Here is a 15,393-nt window from a genome sequence, read left to right on the forward strand (position 1 = left end):
GCTTATTGAATTTTTGACAAATTTACAAACATAAGTGGTTAAATATATTGTTTCTAAAATAGTAGGTGATAGATGTTGAACGATGTAAAAACAAGACAACAAAAATAAATCATAAATAAAATTTAATGAACTATGTGCTTGATTATGAGTGATCTCGAAGGTTCCACACACTCTGTAGCTCAAGAATGGATATTGTGTTGTGCATGACATCCTCCAAAAGACAGAATCCTCAGATAATCCACATATCAATAACAATAATACTGTTGTTGTTCATTGATTGCATTTTTGTGAATATATAATTCTATAGCAATGCATCGTGACCGATGAATGTCAGATTGTTGGTTATACAACCTTCATGTGGGAACCTTTAATCGTAATGCTGTGTTTCCTTGGGGAGGAAATATATTGCTGCACCAAATAGCTGCCTTCCGGGATGAGAGGGGAAATAAAACACTGGAATCACTCTCTGGTGTTTTAAAGGAAAAATTCATGGACTTTTTCCATCATCATTGTTATTTGTTTGCTGTGTCATGTTGAGAAAACAGTCAAATCTGTGTATATCCCTGTCTGGTTAAGTTTGAAAGAGAAAAGTAGCAGGAGTAATGCAGAACAATGTAAACACTGCATATTGTTTAAAAAGTCCAATATTATATAAATACTGACCACAGTGTGCACAAAGTCTTTAATCTAGTTGTATTTGCTGGTGTTTTCCTGCCTTTGGCTATAGCAATGATTGCTGCCTTACACACTGCCTTCAGTGCAGCGTGAATGCGCTACCCTGCCACAAGCCACCCACGCATCACATTGACCACTCAGACTGACCTATCAGGGAGCTTTATCAAAATGTATGACACTTCACTTAGGGCTCAAACCAGATAGCTCTGAGGTGGGTCTCTGGTAACACCCAATCGATACAATTCAATACATTTACTGGCAGCTACAGCTCTGTAGTATTTCACGCAAGTTCACTCCTTTCGTATATTTGAGAGACCCAAAATGAATAGGCAACATTTATGCAAATATCCATTTACTAAGGCACTGTTTTCAAGTATTTACATTACATCAAAATGAGCAATTATTATTGACCTGAGCATGATGAGATAGTACAGATATGTAGTAAAGCATCAGCAAGCAACACTTGGTAATCTGCCTATGCTATATGTTCTATAAAAGTAAAAAACATACTGCCTTGGCTTGCCTTGTTATTTCTCTAGAACTATATTCATTATAGCAGAAAACTTTTAAACTGCATGATGGAGGCAGACCCAGGGGAAGCACAGGAAATGTTTATAAAATGTTTATAAGCAACAGTATTTAACCCCAAATTAAATTAAGCACATTGCTTTGAAAACATTTTCCAATCAATAATAAGGCAAGGAACAGGCCAAAAAGAAATTTATTTGATGACACTGTCACGTTGAAACTGTTACCCAAAATCCAGAAGACCAGAACATATTTGCCAGGTGTATGTAAAAAGAGAGTTGCATTTTGATATTACTATACCAGCCCTGGTTATGGTGTAAATGGGTGTACTTCTGTCAGTGCAAACATAAAGATTGTTCACCACAATTTATTTTGATGGGACAGAGCCACAAACCAAAAGGTTCTGAGCTGTATGACATCAAGTTTCACATCATGTAGCCAACACCTACTTCCAAGAGCAAAGTACCTATGTTTTCAAGTGAAAGAGGAAGTTTAGGCTCATTCCCTGTTAATGCCTTGTAAATAGCCCACAAGTAAAACCAAGTATACTTCTGGTCATAGAAACCAAATGGCCCTGTTTCATTTTCCTCTAGAGGTTGTTTGTTTGTTCCATCTGAGAAAACGAAACCTGAAAACCTGGTACTTTCTACAAGGGATTTTTTTTTTTTTACAAAAAAACACAGAAATCAATTGGTTTTGCGAGTCTCAAGACTTCCATTCTCCAAACTGCCCCTGAAAGACACCTCTATGAGTAGACTTTTGCTGCTTTAGCCTCCTTTAAAAAAAAGCCTGAAAAGGTGTTATTCCTAATGCATGGAAGTCACTCGGATGAACTTTGTTTTCTCGAAAGGGTTCGAGGCTGTGGTAGGGCTGCTTTTTGTTATATAATCTTTCTTGTCAGGGCAGCGACACATGCTTGCTGCTATAGGAAACTCACTAATCGTTTCTTATCAGTTAAGAGGCGTAATGTTTCGGTATGCGTGCATGCGTGTTTCAGTGTGTGTCTGTGCGTGTGTGGCAGGCACGCAGTCTGTGAAGCCCCTTCATCTGCTAACTGCCCGTGTTCAGCAATTACCTCTAATGTGGGCTCGCTGCGTTGAGTCAGGCCCAGAGCATAGCCGCTTCAGTGTGTTTGCAGAAGCTGAGGAGGAGGAGGAAAAGGCTGACTTTTGTCAGTTCTGCAGGCCAGAATCTCTCCAGTACATCCTGAAAAAAGGGGGACGCTATAAAATTTGCATGTGCCTTGTGTCAATGTGCTCATTGATGCTTCTCCTTAATTACAATATGCACGCTTTATGTTTTGATTGATAGACGTGCATACTTTCCTCTTCTTTGCTCTATTTGCAATATGCATACGGCGTGTTCTGTTACAGGTGAGCGTGTGGCTAATGTGAATTTGCTATGTTTCACAGGGCCTGGTAGACTTGCCCAACAGAACCACATGGACGTGCCCCAATGTGTTGACATTGGATACGGACTCAGATGAAACCGAGGTAGGCTGTCAGAGATGGCCGCACATGGCTGCAGGCACTCAGCGAGACAGAAAGACGGCTTCCCAAAGAAGCATCAGCCCCCTTTTGCTGGCTGGAATTTGCAGTGTGTTGGAACAACTTAATAACAATGCGTGAAGCAAAGAAAATTATACAGCTTTTGCTCTGAGGAAAATTTAATTGCTCTCAGGTTGTTCTCCGAAAACATTTTGTTCATCGGCACGCATGCACACACAGATATGCAGGCATGTGTACACACGCAACACACACACACACACACGCACATGCACACACACACGCACACACGTATGCACACATAGACACACGCACATACACACACACACACACACACACTTGCACACACACGCACACATACACACTCACAAATGCACACACACACAATCACTCACACACATACACACGCACTTACACGCACACAAACATACACACACACACATACACCCACACATACACACACGTGCGCGCACACACACACACACACACCCACACACACACACACCACCGGCTGACCCTGTGCCAAGGGCTGGCTGGTAGTGCAGACATGTGTACCTGAACCTGCAGGTTCCTGTGCAGTCTGAAGTGAATGGAGGTTGGAGCCACATTCCAGCCTGTTTCCTCAGGCGGGGCAGCTTGGCTGCAGCATTCCTCTCCCCGCCTGACAAACCAGGTGCATACCTCTCATTGTGAAGGAGCAACACCACAGAGAGGGAGGGAACGAGAGAGAGGTGGACCCGAGGCAACCACACACACACACACACACACACACACACACACACATGTTTGCATGAATAAAGGCCTTACTCACAGGCAGATATCACCAACCACGCATAAACTAATTCATAAAAATACTTACATGCATACTGTTCAGACACACATACATGTCGATATATATATGCGCACATACATGCACAAACAAACAAATATATACATATGCATGCACATGTACACAGCATATACGCAACACAACTCTCACCCACAGTCACTCGTCCTTTCTGCAGCGGCTCGTATCTAAGCGCTGCGATACAGGTGCTGTCTCTTTAAGTCATGTATGATTCAGGCTTTTTAATGCATGGATTTTTGTATGGGGGAGTATGGCTATTTAAAGAACGGAGTTGAAAACAGAGAATGTGCAGATAGGTTCTTTTATGAGTTCTCACGGTGCGGCAATTGTGTGAGTCACACACGGAGCTGCGTGAGGGGGAGGATGCAATCCAGGCTTTTGCGCGCTCGCTCTCTCGCCCCTCCGTACCGAAGCTTGGCGGAGGAGTCACGTGGGCGCCGCGAGATCGCTGATCCTTCCTCCACACTGCCACGCCGCGCGCGGACGTACGCGCAACGTACACGGCGCCCCCCGCGGTGCCACGTGGGGGGGGGCAAAGCGACATCCATCTCTCCCAGGGGTGGGGGGTGGGGGTTGGGGGGGGGGATCGGGTGGAAGAGACCGGGGTGAAGGAGAGGGAGAGGAGGAGGAGGAGGAGGAGGAGGAGAGGAGAGGAGAGGGGGGGAGAAGCTCATTTTGATTCTCTTCTCATGCAGTGGCAGTCGTATCTGCAGGGTCTGTAGAATGTAAAAAGCCGCAGCGCCCAGAACAAAGGAGCCATTCAGCGCGTCAGCCTGCTTCCCCTCCGCACTGCGCTGCCATCACAAAACAAGTCTGCTGGTACATGCTATTTGACAGACACGGGATTCCATGGCTGAAAAGCCTGAATCGGACCCATTATGCCGGCGTGCCGGGATATACCTTTCCTTACCGCGCTACGCAGCTCGCCGACAACGCTCTCCCGTCCGCGGTCGGAGAGCGAGCGAGCGGGCGATCTCCGCCTCCCCCCCCCCCCTCCCGCCCGCTCACCTCCGTTCGGCTGCTTTTCACCGTTAGCGCGCTAGCCTCGGCCTTTTTAAGTGAGGTTGCCGAGAGCTCGACCGCCGCCGCCGCCCCCCCTCCCCCCCTCAGCTGTCTCGGCAGTGGTACGTTCCGGGAGTGCAGAAGTTGTGAGAGGACATTGTTTGTAATCCCGCGTCGCAGGGGTCACTTCCTGAGTCATGTGTCCATCCCTCCAGCCCTTAAAGAGTTCGGACTCCCCGGCGGCCGGCCAGCGCATGCAGCCTGAGCGGCCTGCTTCTTCCCCTTTTGTGTTGGAAGTTCCAACATCTGAAAACAATAAAATAATCTGGGCACAATAGAGCTCTTCATGGAGGGGCGTTGAGCTCCAATCCCCCCCCCCCAGATGAAGTGAGGCGGGGGGGGGGGGGGGGGGGGTCCACACAGCTGAACGGAGGAGGGACCCCTCGTCACAGGTTTCTGAGGCCAATGTCAGGGCTTTGTCCTGAAGGAGGAGGAACAGATTTAGGTGGGGAGGTCTTTTTCACAGTGTCACATAGGGGACAGTTCCAGCATGGGCTGGTGTCCGGGAAATACACAGCTGAACATTGCGGATGAAGTGTGTCTGACAAAACACACCTCATATTTGAATCTGTTTGATTATAATCATGAACTCAAATACTGTTTAACAGTGTTGTGGGATGTGTGGGTGTGTTTATATATAAAAGGAAAAACCTGTTGAGAAATACCTCTGTTTCCTCATTGACAAATGCATACATCTAAAAAACTTCCAAAAATCATTCTACATTTTAAATCTGAAACCTTCACATTTTTTATAATTTGGAATGATTTCACACAGGCAAATAGCAGTTTCTTTTGTGCGTGTCATCCGTCTGTCATAGAGACTGGGGCAGCCAGGTGGCCTTTTGTCTCATGACAAACTCATGACCAACTCCTGCAGAGTTCAAGCCGTCAAGTCAGAAGCAGGATGTTGATATTACTACGTTATGTTGTTTATTTTGATGTGTAATAAAACAAATATTATTTCTCTCAATATTTGGGGTTTGCCACCAAGCTGATCAGGAACTGTCAGAGGCATATGATATCTGCTCTGATGACATAGCTAACATGTAAAAACTATCACTCTTCCTTCTTCCTGACACCATTTCTCTCTTTTCTTCTGCTCCCATTGTCCGTCTGTCTTTTTCACCCTCTCCCTCACTCTCCCCTCTGCTTTAAAAGGCCGTAGAAGTGGAAAAGGGTTGGAACTTCATCCACAGTGTCCATGAATTCCACTCATCCCCTGGGATCCGCTAACTGTCGTGGTGTATCCAACTCACGCTTTCATTTCCCAAGGAAGAGCTGCACGCCTCACAGCCTGTAGAGCATTTACAGAGCAAAGAGGTCTGGGACACAAGCCCACTGGCAGGACGCAGTTCCACTGTCCCCAGTCACAGGTGCTATGGGTGGCAGAATCCAGGCCAGGATAATGCCTGTGGGACTTCCAGCTGATCTGAAAACCAAATGATCAAATTTGGCACTGGAAAAAATACTGTATGATAAACAAAGTTGCCTGTCTCTCTTCCCATGAGTTCCTAATATAATACTGTGTATGTGTGTGTGTGTGTGTATGTGTATGTGTATGTTTATGCGTATATATTACATACATTCCCTTATCAATGTATGACCATGATTTTCATTGCTTGAGCTGAGATGAGATTCCTTGCGTGTGAGGGCGCAATAGCGATTTCCTGCTTGTTGTTCGTATCCACACCCGTGCGGTGACAGAGCTGAGCGTCTGCGGCCCTCTCCGCGCTGCCGCCGTGCCTGCATGCCAGTGCACTCCCTAGCTAGCGTGCGTGTGTGTGTGCATGTGTGTGTGTGTGTGTGTGTGTGTGTGCAGCCACAGCGCAAGGCAGACATGCCCCAGGGCCCTGCGCTTCCTCGCTCGACAGCTGCTGCTTGTTCCCTTCACTCAAAGCCTGCAATTAACATGCCTGACGGCCGCCGGCTTCCACAAGCAGACCTCCGCGAATCGCAGGTATGCGTCCGTGTGCCTTCCGACGGAAAAAGGCCGTAAACGCCTTTCGCTTTCGCGTCCCCTCTGCTTAGCAGACACCCCACTAAGAGTCCGAGGAGTCCCGGGGTAAAGCCTCTGCTGTTGTTTTTTCTCGTGGGGTGGGCAAAACAAAAAACAAAAGAATGCCAGCGATGGTCATTTGATGAGTTCAGTCAATTACTTTATGAATAAATGACAAGCTTGAATGGTAAGGGGGGAAAAAATCCCACAACATTGTGTATTGTATTTACTTTTGCTGTTCAATTTTGTAACCCACAATTATTTTGCCAGTTACTCTCAATCCAGTAAGTAAATAGTAAATAATAATAATAAGTAATATAATCTGTAAATAATTGTGATTCCATTTAATAAAAATAATAGGTTCTGTGGACAATGTTTTTTTATATAGTGCATTGAACTTTGAATTTACTGTTGAGCTTTATGGCATCAAAGACAAAAAATGGCCTGCAAAGTTATTGTATCATCTCGTCCAAAGTGTAGTCCAAACATAAGTGTTTCACAGTTATACTACACATATAAAATATGTGTCTTCAACTTTTCTACCTTCAGATCCAGCAGTATCTTGTTTCTGGATTCATTGCTAATAACACAGTTTAGATGACTGGTGCCATATAAGAACCAGAAGAACCACCCATTGTTTTTCTCGACTGCTTGCTGTGTCATCGCGAGAGAAGCTACTGTACGGAGTGGCAGGAACGCGCTTTTGACAATCTTGGAAAGGGTAACTGAAATGCTGCGGCCCAGGCTCATTATCTGCTGAGCTTGTATAAACAGCGACAGAAAATGTGTTGTAATCCCCTGACATACAGATCCACTGTCAGCAGTAATCAAGGAGGTACAATGAAAAAAAATCAGTCACCCTTCCCTTATCAGTCAGAGAAGAGTTAATGTGTAAACTGACACCACTAAGCAACTGCTTAAAAAACACTTTTCGATGCTTACAGGCTGGGTGGCCAATGACCTGTGGGGCATGCCAGCGTACAGGCCTATTATTGAGAACAATTTTTATTGATAATTCTAATGAAAAATAACAATAACATTCAACCACTGCCAGCTCAGCAACTCTTGTCTAAAATACTGCCCTCACCACCACAATCAACCACCACACCCACCACCTTATACTGAGCCTCCAACGATTTCCTCTCGCTCAGTTTACTGCTTTAAACTGTGGTATTATCATAATTGCAGGTCTGTGGAGTGGAGAACCTTCAGTGTACAGTTTTGACAGGATACACTAGATGTTTGAAAAGTAGTATAGTCAACCAATGGTTTTTATTTAATTTTTTTGATAAGGAATTACCCTGTGATTTCTCATAATGTTGAAATCATTAACTAAACTGTTTACTAGTTAATAATTTCAAGGACTAACAGCCCCAATTTTTGAAAGGTGAAAAGTTTTGTAAATGGGTTTGAAACCTGGTGCTGTGACCTACAAACATTGAGCCCTGGCATACCTATTAGAGGTAAGGACAAGAGCAAGCCATCTCCTGTGCCTGTGTTATTAAATGTTTATGAGGGGAGTCTAAGCAGCATTCTTATTTAAACATCCTGTCCTTGGAATGCTCAATAAACTGCACATTGTGATCAACACAGGAAATGCACTAAAACATCCATATTTGTGAGCTGAGAAAGTGGACTGACTTCCTGAACTTTGAATACTCCAAAGGATAAAGGCATGTTGTTGAGAACTTTCAAAGATGCTCATTGTTTTTGAATGAAATTGGAACAAGGGGCACTCTATTTGGGCCTGTGAGCTTGGTTTGTCATAAGAAAAGCAAATTTAAAGGTTTTTTTTTAAAGGCCCTTAAAAATAATAAGGGGGATTCAGCAAAATGTCCTGTATGTGCGACTACCACACAAACACACACACATTATTTGTATTATTTGGTATATATCTACACTTGTCCAAAAACATATTCGTCTTTAGGTGTCATTCATGAAGGTGAGGCTCTCGGTCAGCTGTGTCACATTTTGATCCATGGGATTAACAACTTTCAAGTTTATATGTAAATTGTTTGGGCAAATAATATTCTCTCTCTTTAAAACTTTAATGAGAATTTAGCTTTAATGAATACTGAAAAAAGACAGTCCTGCATTATTGTAATGGCCAGCTTTCATCATCCATACACAATATTAGTGATTGGAAAGTGAGGCTCTGGGAACCTCAAAATGGATTACGTGCAATCAATAGTTTATTGATGTGAACCACTCATAGTGTATTGTTTTGAAGCCTCTAGCCTGGTTCATATGGGTTTATACTTGGTCTCTAATAACTGCAAAACACGGAGCAACTCAGATGATCTCTACTTTCCACTTTTCTTGAAGTCATCTGGGACGCCAACGCTGAATGTAGGGGAACAATACATTACAAGAGTCACAGCTATCACAAATGACTTAGCTTGGTTTTGGAATCATGTAATGGCAGGTACGTATTTCAGGACTGGCCAGAATAAAGAAACAGTCAGGTTGTTGATATGTAGCATGTTTTGCACTGAAAAGAAAAGCCAAAACTGACATAAGGAAAGTAAAATGTACTCTTGACCATAAGATTTCCTGTGGCATTTCCTGCTGTCAGATATATATGTGCAATATACTTGTTACCTAATTTGCAGTTGTTTGTGTGAATAAACTTGCTAGATGACTTCTCGTACATCATCAACCTTGTTTGGTTACATAGTGCCACCTCCAGCCAAATTGCAAATGGCAAATATGCACTCTGCTCTGTGGGTTAGGGAGTGTCACCATGAGAATTTGAATGTCCCTGTAAAACTGCTTGCGATTATTGGCTTCATGGAAATTTGCTAATGAGCTAAAAGGCTGAAATATAAAATAGATCCACATGGGCAGACTGTACACGCACTGGCTCAGAATCATTTGCTCTACAGAGCCAAGAAGACCATCATGGCCTCAGAAAAAGTATGTCGCCACAAAGCATCTACAGTATTTTGGTATGAGCTCCAAAAATCCAATGATCCTCAGATTCTGTGAACACACTGTAGAGACTTTAACACTCCCAATTTTGCAGTCCCTTCAGAAACTTGAAGAAAAAAAAAAACTATTGCGACTACAAGGGAAAGCATAATATACCATTTTCCCCTGGTAAAAGCAAGTTAATAGCATTTCAGTTTTGTGGTTTTGCTGTTTAGGGTTTCTTTGTTTTATTGTTTGTTTTGTTACTATGATACTGATTAGGTATTGGGTGGGCACGCTCCAAACTCACTGGACAAACTGGAAATGTCTAAAGCAGCATAGCAGGCCAATTATCAGATTATAATGTATGCCCTCCAAAGAAGTTAAATAATTCATGATCCAATAATAGCAGGCTTGCACTTGTCTTGTCAGAGGTGATCAAATTATTTATTGTTAAGTCACTCTGGAGAAAAGGGTTTGATATTAATCTGAACCACAACAGTGAGTCAAAGGAGAAGAGGACTAACAAGAGTAGAAGTCTTGCGGCAGAATTCTGTACTGGATATAGTTACACAGAATAGAAGAGAGAAGGTCAACCGAGGAGAATTTTCATATCAAAGATGAGAAATCACAATACACTTCACAAATATGTCTGTATAAACCTAACCAAAAGGACTCGAATTCAGAAGTGATGAAGAAGAAGGAGGAGTCTTGAATGACCCCCCCAGGTCAACAGCGGGAAGATGAGGTAATGAACAACTACTGAGAGATGGGGGATTCAATTTAAGCCCCAAGACTGAGATTCCAATATGAGATTCCCAACAGATTAAAGCAAAGCAATCCCAAACAGAGGCTTGGTGTACAAAAGAATAGTAAACCTTAGAAAGGCACGTGATATGGGAGATTAGTCAAGTAGGAGAGAAAAGAACCAGGTAAAACCAGGTACCCTGCAGGAGCAGAGAGTAAGGACAGGAGAGGTAACATCAGTACATCTTGGCAACGTCAGCCATGCTGGTGTATGCCCTTGGGTGATTGTCAGAATGGCTTGTCATTGTAGAAATTAAAGCACTGTGATTCACCGATCTGAAATTCAGAATCAAAATATGTTCACTCCCCAAAGTAGTGCTTCTCATTGGCAAATGAATACCTAGGCGTAGTTATATAAAGCCACTGCACGTGGGCATTAAATCTACCCCACCAAAGCTGTTGAAACTGAATTAATCTATGATATATGCTCCAAATTCAAAAACCCAATGGTTGTAGTTCCCTTTGCTTTGAGAATGAAGGAAGGGTTCCCACTTGGTCTGAGACAAAAATTCTTCAATAGTCACAAAAGTCTTGACCAGAAGTGATTTCATAGCTTGACCAATATGTGAGTGACCTTGACTACAAAATTTGTAGTCTATTCTATATTTGCTATATTTATAGGTGTTTTGTGGGCATCATACTGAGTGCATGCATCAGGTGTTTTGCCTGATATTTTGCATGCATATATGCCACATGCATCAGAGCTTCATCTGTTTAACTGTCTGGTGGTGTAATCTCATAATCCTTTTTTATGAAGCTGTAGCCGTGGCTATTAAAGGAAAAGTAGAATCGTATCATGTGACAATTTGGTTGTGTTCATTGATAAAAAGACATGAGGTGATTTGAAGGTGTGCCAGCAACATTGTAAGTATGTGGTGAGTGGATTGTAAAGACTTGACAGGGAGGTTTTTATTAGGTAAATGTTGGTGGCCTTTTCCAAATGGGTCTGTTTTACCACAGTCTGAGGTTAAAATATATAGTCTTGTGGTCTGGTCATGAATATTTAGGTTGTGGCATATAGTGGTGTTGTAGGTGGTCGACATGCTAGTAAATTCAGTCTTGTGCCAAAATAAGCTATCGCGAGCAGCATGTTTCATGTTTTATTTAGGTAGCAGGAGTGGTAGCTTGAGTGCTGGGCATTGATGCAAGCCATCAGGATGACTTTTTATTGAATAGCCAGGCTCTTTGCCCTGTTCAACAGAGAAAGGGTATAGTCATCAGCAAAGTAAGCAAGGAAAGAATTACAAATGCACATGGGATATGGCGAAAGAGGGGAGCGAGTTTGAGATGCATTTTTGCAAAGAATGGAGTGGGTAATCATAGAAGATGGGAATAGATTAATATAGCCACGATGAAACCAACAGGGAGGTATACAAGCCCAGGTTTTCCTTTTCACCAATGATGAGATAGAGAGCAAAGACAACGACTAAATTCTGTGGCTAACTCATCAATATTTGTTGGTGCGGAGAGGAGACATGCCATTCATTTAAAGGGCTAAGAGGGTGATTTGTATCCAGATAGCACAGTCATGTTTCCCCTTCCATCCAGTATGCTTCATTCTGTAAAGAAAATAGTCCTACAGCCCTTATTTAAAAAATAAACAATAAAAAACAACATTGTGTAGCATTCCTTTCATTTCCAAAAATGAAAAAATAAAATAAAGAAATACAGTAAGTGGTGGTGCATTAGTATATTAGTATACCAACATATGAGTAACATAACATATTTCTTGTCATAGACAGAATATAACATATTTCCAAGGCATTCTTTTAAAAGTTGAAAATAGCGTACTTGTGCATTCTGCAATGTTTCTGTGTTTGCTCATGGTCTTAAGTGCACCATTTAATCATCAAATTCTTATAAAGTGACTAAGAAATGTTGCTGGTTTAGTTCAGAGTGGGGGGAGGGGAGGGAACTCAAATGGGTTCAGATCATACCTAACAGAAATACATATTTCTGCTATTATTACTCAAAGAGGTGTCCTAGGACCTCTGTGACATATGGTATCCAGCAAGGTTCTGTTCTTGAGCTATTATCTCTCTATACATATTACCCTTGGCCAGGTTATCTGGAGGCATGGCATCAATTTCCATGACTACACAGATGATAAGTAACTGTGTGTGTCAATACAACCAAGATAAATTCTACCATTTAAGACACTAACAACATGTAAACTTTGCTTCTAAATTCCAGAATGAGCAAAATGATATGTCTTTGGTTCCAGGCAACAATGATATCATTACACAATTAGTTACAAATGCATATTGCTAACTAAGCAGGAGTTTAAGATTTGGTGTAGGCCGAATATAAACCACAATCACTATTTAGATGTGAATGTAAAATATCTCCAATTTGCCCTTTTTCCTTATAAAAACATTGCCAAACTAACATAGTCTCTAGTATCTAGCTTCCTGACTCTCAGGAGTATGACACTGTCTCCTCAGCACTGGATTGTTGAAGTGGTTTTTGGAAGGTCAGACTGTGTATGAAGGATTAAAAATATTCTGCAATTATTTTAAGTGAATAAAAATATAGTTGTAGATAGATGTTGTAGTTCCTGTTGATAGATTCCCCATTGAACATTTGGCGCACTTAAATTCTGCTCCTACACTGAACGGGTCTGGCTCTTTCGTACCCGAATGAGCTTATTATTCCACATTATGCTATGAGTCCCTAACCATCTCAAACAGCTGGCTACCTTGTTTCCAAAAATTTCAAGAGATAAAATGGGTGGCAGAGCTTTTCGCCATGGGGAACCTCAATTACAGTGACTTGTCTCACAATGAACAAGAATTAGGGGCTCAATATTTACATGCCTTTCTTATGGCTAATAAACCATAATCTTCATTGTGCGCTGTATTTACCCACGGTTATAGTTTAGCTGCTTCCAAGGTTAATGAATTTTATTACTACTGTGGCTGAAATATAAAACTTTTACATCATATCACATTTGTATTTTCAAACACTGTATGGGAGTCTTTCAGTCCCCTTTCCATTTGTTCATTTTTTCATGTTCATTTTTTACAGCAAACAGTACATTTAACAGCAAACATTTTCTTGCCACTTGGAATGGCCACTTTTGCTTGTAGGTCTGTCACATCACTGCAGCATCCTCAAAGCCTTTTCTGAGACCATACTGTAGGTGAGGATGTGGTATTGGCCAAAGCATGATCTACTTCAAATATGAGATTTTCACATTTTATTCAATATACATATTTCTTTTATTACTGAGGTAAGAAACAACATGTTACATTTCAGATTGTTGGTTGAAGTTACTCTTAAACAACTGAATATCTTATGAAGGCATATATTTTGTTAACACAGCGCATGGTATGATTTTCTGTGTTTCCATCCGTAATAATACTTAAATTGGATTGATTTTCAGCTATTTCTCTGAATTCTACACACATCTAGACAGCTGTATGTAATTTTATTATCCTCTTTTGGATGAGAAATTGTGACAAGATCATTTATTCAAAACACTAACATGTCTATCTCAACTTCTCATTTTTAAGACAATATTTTAAGAAATGTATATTCATACAATCTGCACACTAACCAGAATGCTCTGTGCAAACTCCATCAATGAGTAATGCTGCCATCATCTCTGAACTGAGTAGGCGTTCAGGTTTCCCACTAACTTCAGCCTGAAATCACTCCCGTTCGTGTCTTATACAAGACTGAATCTTACTGCTTAAACACCTGAATACAGGAACAGTGTTTCAATGAAATGTACCTTTCATTTAAGGTACAAGATATTTCTACATTATCAGCAGAGAATACACTACTCTGTTGCTACATAAGACCATGGCACTGAATGTATTGAAGCCAGTGAAATACAAAGAAACTTCTCACACAACATACTGTCACTATGACAACCGTGCAGAATCATTCAACTCGATCTCCATTCCACCCAGCAAAGAAATCCAATAACATAAAACTCTTACATAACTCCCCTCTTGGTTCCTGTACATATTGTACGCCCAACAACATTTTACAGAAACTGAATTGAACTAATGCACATAAGATGGAAAAAAATGGCCAACATGATAGCTCATTACTTTGAAAAACAAACATTTTTGAATTTCAAAAAAAAAAAAAAGAAAAAGAAAACTGTTGTCAAATAAAAAAGACAGTTCAATTTACTTTTGGAACATCTTTTTTGTATAATGATAAACTGTTTTGATTATGATGTTAATGTTTACTGCTAACAAAGACAAAATAGCAGCACACACACACACACACACACACACACACCATGAAGCCACTGAAATTCCCTTTGTTCACTGATCCATAAGAGTCTCTTATACTTGCACTGTCCAAGTATAAGCGACTATATACTCAACAATCCACCCTGGGTTAGTGTCATGTCCACCTGAGCCTGAAATATATTGCTCCTTCTTAAAAATTCTTCCACCATAAATAGAAAACCTGGAGGACTATTTTGGTTGAATATTTACTTTAATTCTACAAGAAACATACCTTCTGTGACTTCATGGTCAGATACAACCTAGCCATACCTGTCAGTCACTGTGCCATTATACCATAGGCGTGATTAAACAAAAAAATCTTTGATTAGTCTGCCCAGGTGATGTGCTTTGTGAATAATAAAAAATGGCCACTAGTTTCCTGTGACAAATCATGATCTTGTGTAGGTGGGGCTCGAATTAGAGGTGGCAACAAAAAACAGAAAAACAGCATACTTGAGTATTCCGCAATGTTTCTGCACTTGCTCATAGTCTTAAGTGCACCACTTAATCATCAAATTCTTATAAACTGACTAAGAATCGTAGCTGGTTTTGCTCAGAGTCGGGCATAAGGCCAGCTAAAAGTTGCTGGAATAAATCAGATCGCAGGAAACCAGTCTCACTAACTTTAACTTCCTCTTCCAGATTCTCAAGCCATAGAGCATCTGGGGTCAAAACCAGATACAGACTTATGGTCAAGCTGTAATTTGGAGAGATTGTTTCTCTGTGGTAGCCATTAGCTACTTTACTTAGATTTCCATGTGAGGCTGTGCTGTGACAGGCCAGATTCCACCAAACGCTACCAATGTGCTCTCA

Source organism: Anguilla anguilla, chromosome 1 (genome assembly GCF_013347855.1).
Source record: "Anguilla anguilla isolate fAngAng1 chromosome 1, fAngAng1.pri, whole genome shotgun sequence".
NCBI classification, from domain to species: domain Eukaryota; kingdom Metazoa; phylum Chordata; class Actinopteri; order Anguilliformes; family Anguillidae; genus Anguilla; species Anguilla anguilla.